Source organism: Meleagris gallopavo, chromosome 19, assembly GCF_000146605.3.
Source record: "Meleagris gallopavo isolate NT-WF06-2002-E0010 breed Aviagen turkey brand Nicholas breeding stock chromosome 19, Turkey_5.1, whole genome shotgun sequence".
In the NCBI taxonomy this organism is placed as follows: Eukaryota; Metazoa; Chordata; class Aves; order Galliformes; family Phasianidae; genus Meleagris; species Meleagris gallopavo.
In genome coordinates, this window is record NC_015029.2 from 7,240,522 (window position 1) to 7,252,948 (window position 12,427).

Consider the following 12,427-nt stretch of genomic DNA (forward strand, 5'->3'; position numbering starts at 1 on the left):
GCACGTGGTTCTCCAAAGATTTTTGTCTGAAAATGCAATCAGCTGAAGTCAGCGCTGCGCTGAGGATCTGAGCAGAGCTCAGTGCTGCTCAACGAGGCACTTTCATGTAAGAGGGAAAAAACGGGCCCTGGCTCTGTTTATATCCCTGTTGGTCTTCTAAACACTTTGCGTTGCGTCTTCCTCCTCACTGCACCGCCCTGAAGCGCATACAGAAAATAAACGTCAAAAATAGGGCATCCACGACTCACAGCGAGTGCAATTAAACCTTGGAACAGATTCTCCAGGGATATCACGCATCCTTGGTTGCTCGGAGGAGCCTCAGAGTGGGCTGCAGCAGCTCCTTCCCTTTGCTGGAGCAGCGCTGTGCCGCCTGGGATTTGTTCTGAACGGTCAGCTCTGCTCTGCTCCAGCTGCTCGATGGGTTTCTCTCCAGCACATTGCTGGTTTGCACATCGTTTCAAGCCTGCAGCTGTTATTGGGCTGTTGGTATGAGCATTATTCACTTCCAATCCCTCCCTCATTGCAGGGGGAGACCGTCCCTGGAGATCCTCCCCTCTCCCATCTTCGTGGCACTGACCCTCAGCCGTTCTGAGCGCGACGCAGACACCACACAGCCCCGCAGGTTTCAGTGCCTCTGCCACCAACTGCGACTCTGTCCACAGCGATTTGGCTTTGTTTTGTTTCTAAGTTGCTGCTCGAGCTTTCTTGGCTCACAGGCAGATTTTCCCTTCCAAGGTTTCAGTGGTGGAGGACCGTTTCCCTAATCCCCAACAGTTTGAGATTATCTCCAGCCAACAATTAATCAAAATCAGAATTTTGCACCGCTTGCTTGTGCTGCCGCGTTGAGTGCATGTAAAACTCTCTGTTTCCTCTGAAGAAAAGCATTTTCTACTTTCCTACGTTGCCCCTGGTCCTTTTAGCTGTCAGGGCACTCGGCATCATACCAGGATGCTGAATGGGCCAAGGGATGCCTTAAGCATACCACTAAAACAGGCAAAAGCGGATTCAGGAAGGCTCAACACAAATTGAAAGCTCACTGTTTAGGAAGCATCTCTGCTGGGGTGAGGGTTGACTCTTCTTACGGGCTTGCGTTGTGGATTTGGCACTTGGGCAGCTCTGTTTTGGTGCATGGAATGCTGAGAGGTGTTCTCTGAACACTGTGTTTGGGTAGTAGCCAAAAATTAACCAAAAGAGCTAATGGAAGCATGCATCCTTCCTCCTGTGCTGGGACCACGTAGCACTGAGCGCATTGGAAGCAGCACCAGAAGTGATCTCTGACTGCTGCAGATCCCAAACCCTCAGTCAGGAGCTGCTCTGTGGGTGAGCACAGCTGGATCTGCTCCATTAGGAACCAGTGCAGATGTGTGACCGGGGAATTTTTCCCAACCACTCAGTCTTCTGATGGGGCTTCCATCAGCTGGAGCTCCCTCTCCCTTCTAGCACCTCTTCAGGCTGAAAAGAAATCACATTTCCTGAAGCAACACCAAATAGGGAAGTGATGCTGCTTGGTCACATCCAATTTCAAGTAGCTCTTCTACTTAAGCTGCTCACAAGCAAGCGAGGAGAATGTAACACACAACGTCTTTCAGAAACAATTCTCTCCTGCTGAGCCCTGATCTCGTGCTGTCTGTGGTTCTGTGCTCCACAGATGGCACACGGTGCCAGCTCCTCCTGGCATCCACAAGCTGATAGGATTTGTATTTGTCCCATCACCCCTGAGCTGTCGCAGGGGTGGATCCCACTCCCTCCTGGCACTTGCTGTCTGCTGAGGATTCCCATGTTATCACTGCTGTCAACTTCCAAGCTGCGTGTTATATGGGAAGGAAAGCTGCCAGGTTGCTCTGCCTGCCAGTAGGTATTCTTGGAGACAAAACACTCAGCCTGGACCCAGCATTGGTGGTTAAGCTTTATTTGGTTCTCATTTCCTCAAGAACTGGATGCTCCTCTCCATCTGTCGGCTCACAGAGCTGGGTCAGGCCAGCTGCATTCTCTGCTTCAAAGCAAGGACCCCAGAAGGGATCAGCTCCTCTTGACACCAATGGGCCCTGAATTGGGCCCTGGGCAAAAGTTCTCAAGAACATGCTGCAGTTTGGGAAGTGGAGAAGCTGTGGTTTAACGTGGGATAGCTGGAGAAAGAAAAATGTTATTACCAAAAATCAGCTTAAACTGAGAGTACCACAAGGTCAAACACTGCAGCTGGTCACAAACACGGTGTTCTTGAGGATTATTATACTAGAGTTACAGGAGACAAGATGCTTTTGTGGTAAATGGAAAACACAGCTCTGAAGAGAGAAGGAAGCTGCAGGTTAAGCTGCTGCCTCCCTGGTGCCAAGCAGTGATGCACAAGTGGGAACATCACACCCATGGGTCAGCAGCTGGCGATCTCTAAGGCTGGGACCCCCCAGCCCCTCTTAAACCTCTCTTGAAGGATCCCACGCTGCTCTGTACCACTATGTGTTCAAATGTAAGTACATCCATATACTTGGCTGAGATGTATAAACTCTGCAATGGACTTTGGATGTAAACGCAGTCTTCGCTGCTGGCTCACCGGAGAGGGTTCTCAGTTAATCACGGGTGGATTGTTGGACTAGGTGATCTTATCCAACCTTAATGAATCCGTGATCCTATGAAAATAAAATGTACCCAGTTCGCCCCTGCTGCTGTCCCCTCCAAAGCTGCCAGCCTGCTCCATCATAGGCAACGCCAGGATGAGTCCCTGAGATCGTACCAGCACTTGTATTCAATGTCAAGGAGCACAATATGGAAACTGTGCCAAAAGAGGCCTAATCTGTCACAAATGCCATCTCATCATTTTCAGCTGCTTTGAACTTCCCAGTGACTTCTATTTGTGCCTCCCTTTTCTTTCTATGCCAGAACTAACTCGCATCTTGAAAAGCTCTTCTCCCCACGTAGCCGTTATCCTGCAGCCCTTCCCAGATCCCCCCAGCTGTGCCTCCTCTGCTCTGCTTTGCTGGGATAAGCAAGGGAGGTTCTTTGTCTGCAGGTGAGTTGTCTGCTGGTCTTCTTTTTTAGGGGAAATTGGAGGGCTCCTTGTGGACCCACAGAGCCATGAATGGATGGACAGAGAGCTGCTAGACCAAGATCTGATGTGAATCAGACAAGAGATGAGGAGTGATGGACTTGATAGGAAAATGGGCTTGATGATCCTTGTGGGTCCTTCCAACTTGGGATATTGTATGATTTTATGAAAAGAACCATTTGCCCACATTACAGCCAAACAGCCCAGGCATGGAGCAGAAAACATCTTGATAAAGGCCATGCAAAGAGCATCAGAACAAGTTTCAGATGTAGCCCTTTAACCAGATGGCTGTTGTCTTGTGAGCAGTGCTGCAGCACGAGCCGTCATTGCCCCTGAGCCATGTTCTGTTCCCAAATAAAGTGTAGGGTGGGTGGACAACCCTGGTGGGTGACCTGGAGCTCCCCAGGTGGGAGGGCTGAGCTCCCTTGGATGTAGGGACAGTGAAAAAGGCAGAGCAGAGCCTGAGGTGCCAGGGTGGCTCTGAACCCTTCTCCGAGGACATGCTCCACCTTCACATCTCACCTACGTCAGAATGACCTCATGTTCATAACAGCAGGAATTTCCAGCCGGCGCAGCCAAACCCTTTGCTGCTAAATTAAAATTTCTACCTCTCTCCGGAGAGTTATTTCCCCTCCACTCTTTTTATTAATAAATTAATAATAAAGCAGTTTGCTGGAGCTATGAGGTGGATTCGGCTCCAAACGTGGCAGAGCGAAACAAGTACAAACATCAGCTTGTTTATACGCACGTCTGCCTGCAGAGCTGGGTACCCAGCAAGCAGAGCTCTGCTGAGCGCTTGCCAGAGCAGCTGGAAGGGGCCATGGATGCTTTTGCAGACATAGAGCCTCCTTCTCTCTGCTCATACCATGGCACAGCTCATTCAGCGCCAGGCTCCATGGATGCAGAGCTCTGTTGCCTTGCATGGGTGGTGCAGACCCAAAGAGTGTTTCAAGCCTGATATATGGAAGGCAGTGAGGCCCCTGGGTTCCCCACCGCTCACTGGAGAGGTTCCCTTTGTCCCCTTGCAGAGGGTCACACGCTGTATCTCCAAAGGTAAATCCAATCCATGACAGGCAAAGCTGATATGGGACAAAGCAAGGCTCGGTGCTGGGGTCCTAAGGGTGCAGCTCAGCAAAACACCTTTTGGAAAACAAGATCTCATCCATTCTTCTTTGTATTGCTCCCTACACATGGCTTTAGTACTTGCCAGCAATCAACATGTAGCACCGCTCCTGCAAGGTGCCTTCAGGTTTTGCCCATTGGACAATGTAAGGACTGGATGTTTGCTGCTACATCAACATGTATTCTCTTTTATTCGTGTCAGGAGCTGGCTGCAATGCGACTGTGATGGCAGGGAGCTCCATATACAAGCAGTGAGCCGAGGGCTGTGGCTTGGAGCAGGCCCTGAGTGCTGCACATCTGTGCAGATGCTATCAGCTCCCACGTGGGCAAGGTTCCATCGGGGCAGGACACCAACAAACCATCCCACTCTCGCTGTGGCTCTGGTTTCTGTTCTGCTCTGAGCTCTGATGCCAAGGGACATCACGCAGTCTTAAACACAAGTGGAAAATTGCAAAGTCTGCAATCTGTGTGTTTGGTTGAGCCCGTGTGCCTCTTCATCCATTAAGCTGGGACCTGGCTGTGTAACAGCCGTACAGACCTCCAGCTGAATGCTGACGTGTTCCCAAGAATTTTGGTGCTCTGCAAGAGCTGCAAGCTGACTGCACACAGGATTTCTCAGCAATGCCATGTGCAATTTGCTCTCTTTGGACCGCATGAAGCAGCTTTAATGGCACACGGGAAAGTGGCAGAGATGGGGAACGCAAAGGAACAGATGCTCCTTGAGCCTGCAGAGCTGTGGCACAGTGGCAGTGCAGAGCTGACAGACTGACATGACACTTTATGATGAATTATTCATATGATGCTGGAGAGGAAAAGTTACCAGCAGTTGGCTGGGAATAAAAAAAAAACAATTCTGCATTCACTTAAATCAGAGGGACTTTGTGTCAACAGAATTTGTATCCCTGATGTGGGAATTAGCCAGGAAAGTGCTGGCTGATCCCTCTGCTCTCCCTCTCAGCACAGCAGTGTCTTTGGGGGATCCATCCTTTTTACATCCCAGCTAGAGAGCTGCCACAGAGCCCTTGCTTGCCTGCACCAGGACAGTTGGGCAAACCCTGCTATGCTATCCCATTGTTACCCACTGTATTGTGTTGTGCAAGCAGAGGTAAGGGGCTCCTCACTGAGAACAGAAGGTGGGAAATGCTGTCTGTATGCTCCATGCAACGCTCTGCTCCTTGCTCTGTATGGGTGATACTGGGAACCAGAGATCTGCCCAGGAGAAGCCCACAGCCAGGAGTGGAGGAAGAGGGAAATGTTTTCATTCTTAGGGGATTTTATATATTCTTTGTATGCTGATCTAAAAAAAGCCTGTATGATTTTGATGCGGGCTGGGCTGGATACTGTGGGTAATGACAGGCTAAAATCCCTGAATAACACTGTAGAAACAGCTGGCTGAATGTTACAGCCTGAATCTGACCGAGCTTGCTACTAGATCTAGAAATGACAGACATGCCTCCGTGTGTCTATAGTGGCTGAGTGGGAGAGAGAAGTGCAAAACCTGCTCCCACCTTGGTTTGATTCAGTTGAACCTGAGTTTCAAAGCCACGTTAAAGTCAAGGGGTGTGAACTTGCTCAAATTGAAACCAACTGACAGCTGGCTGGGATCCCAGGGAAGGGGAGCCATGGGGCTACATGTGCTTCCCTCTGAAGCTGATGGGAAAATGTTGTGTCAAGGGGAATGCTCCCATTGGCTGCTGGTGGCAAAATCAGTGTATACATGCATCACCTGTGCTTGGGAGATTGTCTACATGTGGGCCTGGTGTGATGGAAGCTCATTTGAAGCCTCAGCCTGGAAGCTGGTGCAGGTTACTTAGGGTACAGGCTGAGCTTCTGAGGAGCTGTATGCAAGGAGAGGAGATGGTTTTCAGCCTAAAGAATTAGAGTAATTTGTGGTGTGACCACTGAGTAGCATCCCATGGACTAGGGGCAACACGTCTTCTTCCACATTAATTAAAGATAATCCAAATGTATGGCTTCTAGCTCCTTGCAGAGGATGGCTTAGTATTGCTAACACCATGCAGTGTTTGAAGCTGAGAAGTTTCTTGAGGACAGCACAAACCAGCATCACTGATGGTGAGTATCTGTATGAACAGTTAATATGCACAGTTCTGAATCACCGAGGAGGGTTGGGGTTCCCACAGCACTGGGATGTTGTTTTGGTGCTCAGATGTTTGGAAGGTTGGTTTGCTTTCCTCTCAGCTATCCTGTGTTCCTAGTCCACAGTGAATTCATCCTGGTTATTACCAGTGATTGTCAGCTCCCCCTCAAAGTGGCTGTGGGGTGGTGGCTGCGTGCCTGCTGGGAACCAGAGCTGGTGCTGAGTTGGCACCTCTGTGTGCTGAAGTGAAAAAAAGCAGTGGAAGGGAATAAGGTGACACTACTGCAGACTGTTTGCCAAACAGGCCCTTGAAAACAGTGCTTAAAGCCTGGGGAGTTTAATTGGGAAGTGGTGTGGGGGAGAATGGAGCTGATGGAAAATATGTGGTTAAAAAGCACTTTCCACAGCATTGCTAAATAGGTGGGATTTGAGCTCTTAAATCGGGTGCAGCTGTTGCTCATCATGCACCAGGGGTGCTGCCCTGAGCTGCCACAGCAGCTGAGCCCACAGACTCACACAGTTCCCCTTACCCAGCCTCAGCCACACTCCTGTAGTGTTCTATCCCTGTTTTATGGATTGCTGTAGTCCTGTGGCTCCTGAACTCATACTTTCCTATGGAGCAGCTTCACAGTAAATCATCATTAACTGTTACCAAACTTGCTTAGCTTCCTACTCTGATTTCATGCTGAAATAATTCCTTACTCTTTTCTGGAATTACATGAGCTTTTTGTTAGTACTTTGGCATTGCCATATTGTAATTTAAGAAAGGAAGAGGCATAGGAGATGCTTTAGAGAAACTTTAGCTTTTCATCTCAATGCAGCAAGCTGTCTCCTAGATGTGCACTTGCTGCACAAGGGATTGCACTGATGCATTACTGTCAGAGTCAAGATGCAGGGATGGTTGTGCTGTGCTTTGTGAAGAACTCAACGGAGCAGAGAGCGCTTCAGACTCCCCCTGCCAATTTGTGCCATCACCTCCTAGCTTAGGAAAAAAAGGGAAAAGAGTGAGAATAGCTTTGGAAAGAAAAAAAAAATAATAGTTCCATCAGGGCTTGCATAAGTGTCACCTTGTAGTGTCTAGCCAGGAGACAGTAGTGTCTGTAGCTGAGAGCAGAAAACCCATGGGCTCGTGCTGATGCTACCAGCCCTGTGCTCCCAGTGCTGCTGCTGAGAGCAGGACCCGGAGCTGGGCTCTCCCAGCATCAGCTCCTTCCATTGTGGTGGGGGCTTGGGGGTGAGTTCTCTCCCCAGTAAGAGCAGCAACAACAGTCACTCTTAGAGCCTGCCAGCTGAATGGAAGAACTAATCAATCTGTCCTGCTCTGCTTGTTTAATGTTCCTCTTCTGCAGAGAAGTGAGACAGTTACTTACACTTTCCAATATGCTGGGACAGTCTTTTGGCCTCAAAATGCTCCAGAATAATGAAAAAGTCTATTTACAGTAGCAAAAGCTCAGTCTGCTCCCTCCTGGGATTAATTTACTGCGCTGGGATTTCTGAGAAGACTGTTTTCTGTCTCAGAAATAAGAGTGGCTTGGCAGCTCCTTATTAATGCCAGGTATTAAGCTTTCTCAAAGGTACTATGTGATTTATTTCTTTAACATTTTTTTGGGGAACCTTATTGAGGGAGAAGGGGAAAACTAAAACCTCATTCTTCCTGTGATGGTAGAAACGTGGGAGTTCTGCTCTCACACCACAGACGTGTATTGAGGGAGGGGAGCTGAGGCTGCAGGCGGTGCATGCAGGAGGGATGGGCTGCCCAAATTCTCCCACCAGCCCCAGGGTGCTCTCAGCCTGCTGGGGAAGGTCTCAGCCCCATCACCTGCAGCAGCAGGCCAGGAAACCAAGGCCCTGCCCTGGGGCTGGAGCAAGCGTATGCACAGTAATCCCTTTTGCTTTGCTTGCCTTGATGGCTGGCCAAAGTCTCAGGGAGCTGGGTTTGGACAAGGAGCTGCTGGGACAATCTCCTTAGCTTAAATTGTCATTTCAGTTTAAAGCTTTGCTTGGTTTTCTGCTGGAACCCTGGGGGTTGCTCCTGCAAAATGTTCTGCTGAGTGTTTGGCCACGCAGCAGTGCGGCTGCCACCACCATTGCCATGAAAGCTGGTTTAGGAGCAGCAGGAGCCAGCAAGCTGCTGGAAGCATCCTGGGAGGTGCTGGAGCTGCCCTGTGCTGAAGCTGTTGGGTTCTGTGCCATAGCAATGAGTTTCGTATACTGATGTTTCAGTGGTTAAACGGAGAGGTCAGCATTGTGAGCACCAAACACATCCCGTTATTTGGGACTGGCTAAATCTGTCCCTTCTGGAGGCTGCAGTGTTTATTACAGTTATTGTTTTGCTTTGCTGTTTTGCTGCAGAGGAGTGCTTGGGAGGTTCTGGCCCTCGATGCATGTGTTTGCTCGGTGTCGCACAGCGCTGTGATCTCTGCTGCCCTAACCCATAGGATATATTTGTCTCTCCCAAAAATTGGTGTCTGGAGCAGTGCCACAGGAGAAGGCTGGGTGCTGGGGAGGGAGCGCTGCCCCTTGTCACATCTCAGCGCTCTGTCAGTTTCCCTCTTGTAAATCCATTCCCCGCTGCAGAGTGTCGCAATTTATTTGCCTGTGTGAAAAATGAGCAAAACCACCCGAGTGCTAAACTGAAAGGAGTACAAAGGAAACAGTTTTCCATCTTCCTGCATTCCTTTCACCCTGAATGCAAACTCTAGCCTTCCCATCCCTGTGCTGGTGCCAGCATGCTTTCTTGCTGCTGCATTTACGTTCGTGTTGAAATTGGACTCGCAGCTCCTGCTGCAGATTTGATTCACAAAATTCCAGGCTCGCATCACTGGAGGCAGTTAAGAAAATAAGAGCAGAGATGAAATGACAAAGCCAGCTGTGTGCTGTAGTAGAAGTGCTGGGAGTCTGGTATTCCAGGTCACAACTGGGATTTCACTTCTGGATCGGGATGCCTGTTGTGGTACACCATCCCTGGGCTGTGCAAAGCATTGTGAGTTCCTTCATTGCAGCCTATAGATTCTGTAGCAAGACAGCTGATTTTCCATTATTGAGAGTCTCTGGACCCCAGAGGGTCCCTGAACTCAATTATTCCTAAGGCTGACCGGCTCATAAATTTCTCATTTCATTAAGTTGGTTGCTCTTGGTTAAAAACAACATCCCAACTGTTCCTCATGTCCACCTCGGGTCTAACAAGGGGGGAAAAAGTAAGACCAGTCCAACAGTCCCAAGGACAAGCCATTTGCATGTGATACCTCCCCATGCATTAAAGGTCTGGTAGTTACAATGCTTTTGAGCTGTGAGGTGTATATGGCCAGAAATCTTTTTTTTTTTTTTTTTCCTCTTTGCATCAAAAGAAAGCCACGGTATGCATTGAGAAATGCAAATTGCTTTGCTCATTTTGGAAGGCAGCGGTGAAGATGATGGCCCATGTCCCACCGAGTGGGATTGCCTTGGCCCCAGCTCTCTGTGCAGTGTGTATTGTCAGCTGTAACTGCACTGTTTTCAAACCCTCTGGACAGGATAAGTGATGAAGGCAGCGAAGCCAAAAGTAATTCAGCTCTTAGGAGGCAGTTGATATACTGAGCTGTTCTTCTTCTTGCAAGAGATTTATTTTCAGTTAGCCTTATTGAATAGCCTGAAATTTCTCATGTTTAAATCTTCCCTGGTCATAAAAGAAAGCCCAAGGTGCTCTGTGCTGGTTGCAGTGTGTGCAGGCTGCCTGCAGTGTAGCCAGGTAAAAATCAGACCCAGTGAAAGCTTTGCGTCCGTGGCAGTAATATTTTTTGTGTGTGTGTGCCACTATTACAGCTGTTAGAGCTCGTGGTTCTTCCAACACATGAGCTGGGAGCAGTTGCTAGTAGTTGCTTGTGGTGCCCCCCAAAAGTGGCTGTGGTCATCAGGACAGCTGCACGTGGGAAGGGGGCAAAACCACCAGGGCAATGGCCTTTCTTCAGTGGGAGAAACAAACAGTGAGTGCCCCAGGGGATGTTGTGCATAGAGAGGGCTGTTGGGAAAAGGATGCTCATGGAATTATCAAAAGCCACAAAGGTGGGGTTCTGCTGCCTTCTTGCTAACAAAGCCTGTAGATTATCTCCTGTTCACATTACTGTGCTTTAAAAGAGATGGGAGCGATGGCTGGAGAGCGCAGCTCTTCTCATCCCCAGGGCTATCAATGCCATTGCAGCATCCAGGAAACAACAGAGCCCCTGTTTAACTTCATAATGTTAACTCCATAGCATAGCATACCCAGCAAGGAGATGAATAACCCTGTGCAGCTAATTGCCTTTCAGCTTAAGCACAATGATGAAAACATGCTGTTTTATTGTGTAACCTTTGGAGTGCCTGCATGAGAAATGGTGATATTCCCTCCCAGTGCTGGAGGAGCCTGCTGGGAGGTGACCACAGCCCTCCTGCCCACTGCTGTCTGTGCTGCCCTCTGCTCTTTAGTGCTTTGTTTTCTATTCATTGTGCACCCCTTTAGGGTGACCAGGGCAAGTTCTGCCCCATCTACCCCAGGATTCTGTGAAAATGGCCCAAACTTGATCTCTTCTTTCCCCCCCCCCAATCCACTTTCTTGCTGTGATGCCACTGCTGTTGTCAGAATTGCTGCCTCTTTTCTGTTGTGTGTGTTAAGCTTGCTGGGCAAAGCTCAGTTTTGTGCAGGAATTACAACTCAGCCTCTGAGAGGACCCACACGTGAATGAACTGCCACACTTTGCCTTAGATGGTACCTGTGCTGGCAAGCTGCATAGTTTCTGTGAGCTGAGGTGCTCAGCTTCTCTGAGGGCTGAACTGTGCATTGCAAGATAGGATTCCTTCCGTGCTTCAGTGACTACGAGACGCCAGAAATGAAGAGCAGAAAAGGATGATAAGAATGATGCATGTGTGGCTTTTATCAAGCATCGCGTATCAGACTTGCTGCAGCACACCAGGGAGGAAAGTTTGCAGTTAGCAGCAAATAAAACAGCCACCGGACAGATTTTTTTTTTTGTCATGTCACACAGGGGAAGCACTGATTGTGAGACTGAACCACGGGATGCAAATGGAGCGTGGTGAACCACTGTTGGGATAGGAGGTTGCTCTTGCTTACAAATAGTGCGCTGGGAGGCTAACATCCCCTCCTCTCAGCTCTTGAGAGAGCTTCTTCATAGCAAGGAGAAGGCAGAGTGAGCTGGGCTTGTCTGTATTTAAGCCATAGGGATCTGTGTGGGAGATAATGACTTTTCAGTGGGCTCTAGGCTGATATTTCCATAAACGTGTTTCCAACCTGTCTGAAGAATATGCTCAATGGTCCGTGGTTAAACTACAGACTTGAGAAGTACAAATATTCAGAAGTATTTAGTTACTCATTTGGGGATGCAAAAATGCAGGCGCTGGAGAGGTCAGCATCGAGTTCTGTTAGGAAATTTAAATCTCACATCTGTGATGTTCCCAGGATTAGGACACAGCTCAGCTAAAATGCCAAAATCTGAACTTTTTGGGATGTGGCTCTCACTGAACATGAACCTATGACTGACACCTGCCTGTACCCTGGAACTTGTACTGAATTAACCCAGGGCACTTGGCACCTGAGAAGAGCCACTTCTGACCTTCTCCCTTGTCCTGCCCCAATGCAGATAACGTGCAAAGTCAGACGTGAAAAATTACCAGGATGTTATTCAGAGCATTCTATGAATGATGTTGACATGTTTCAGAGCTTGCCAATAGCAAAGCGAGCAATCTGTGGGATGAACACCGGTAGGAATGTTCCATACGTCTTCTGCAGCTGGGTTTTAATCTCTGCTCCAAACCAAGGGAGGCAGTGCTGGGTCTCTAAATATGCAGCACTGAGTGGTCCTCTCCGAGTGGTTTTGCAGCCCAGTGCAGGACTGCTGCCGAGCTTCAGTGGCTGATCCACCAAAGAGCCAGTAAAGGGGCTGGGAAATAATTCAGGCTGTGACTGAACTGCTGCCTCGGGGAAGGTGCTTTAGGTGCTTTCCCTTGGCTGTGTCATGGTGAGCTCCCAGTCCAGGAGGGAGCTGGGCACATCTTGCTGCTGGAAGCCCTCAGCTCTATCTGTGCTGCTGTTTCTTGGTATCTGCGAGAGGTTAGACTGCTTCCTGCTGGGTGAAGGCATTAGGAGAGGCTGTGAGAGAGAACTGGTGGGTTGGTGTGCCTGTGCTGTGCTGCTAGGA

The 12,427-nt window shown here is 49.1% G+C and overlaps 1 long non-coding RNA gene across 1 annotated transcript in view; it reads left to right on the forward strand.

Annotated features, from left to right (window-relative positions):
- The first annotated feature begins 5,898 nt into the window (after nucleotides 1–5,898).
- LOC109370491 overlaps nucleotides 5,899–12,427 on the forward strand; it is a 12,795-nt gene continuing 6,266 nt past the window's right edge. Inside the window, exon 1 of the long non-coding RNA XR_004161673.1 lies at nucleotides 5,899–6,235. This is a non-coding gene — a long non-coding RNA (uncharacterized LOC109370491). The remainder of the gene's footprint in view (nucleotides 6,236–12,427) is intronic.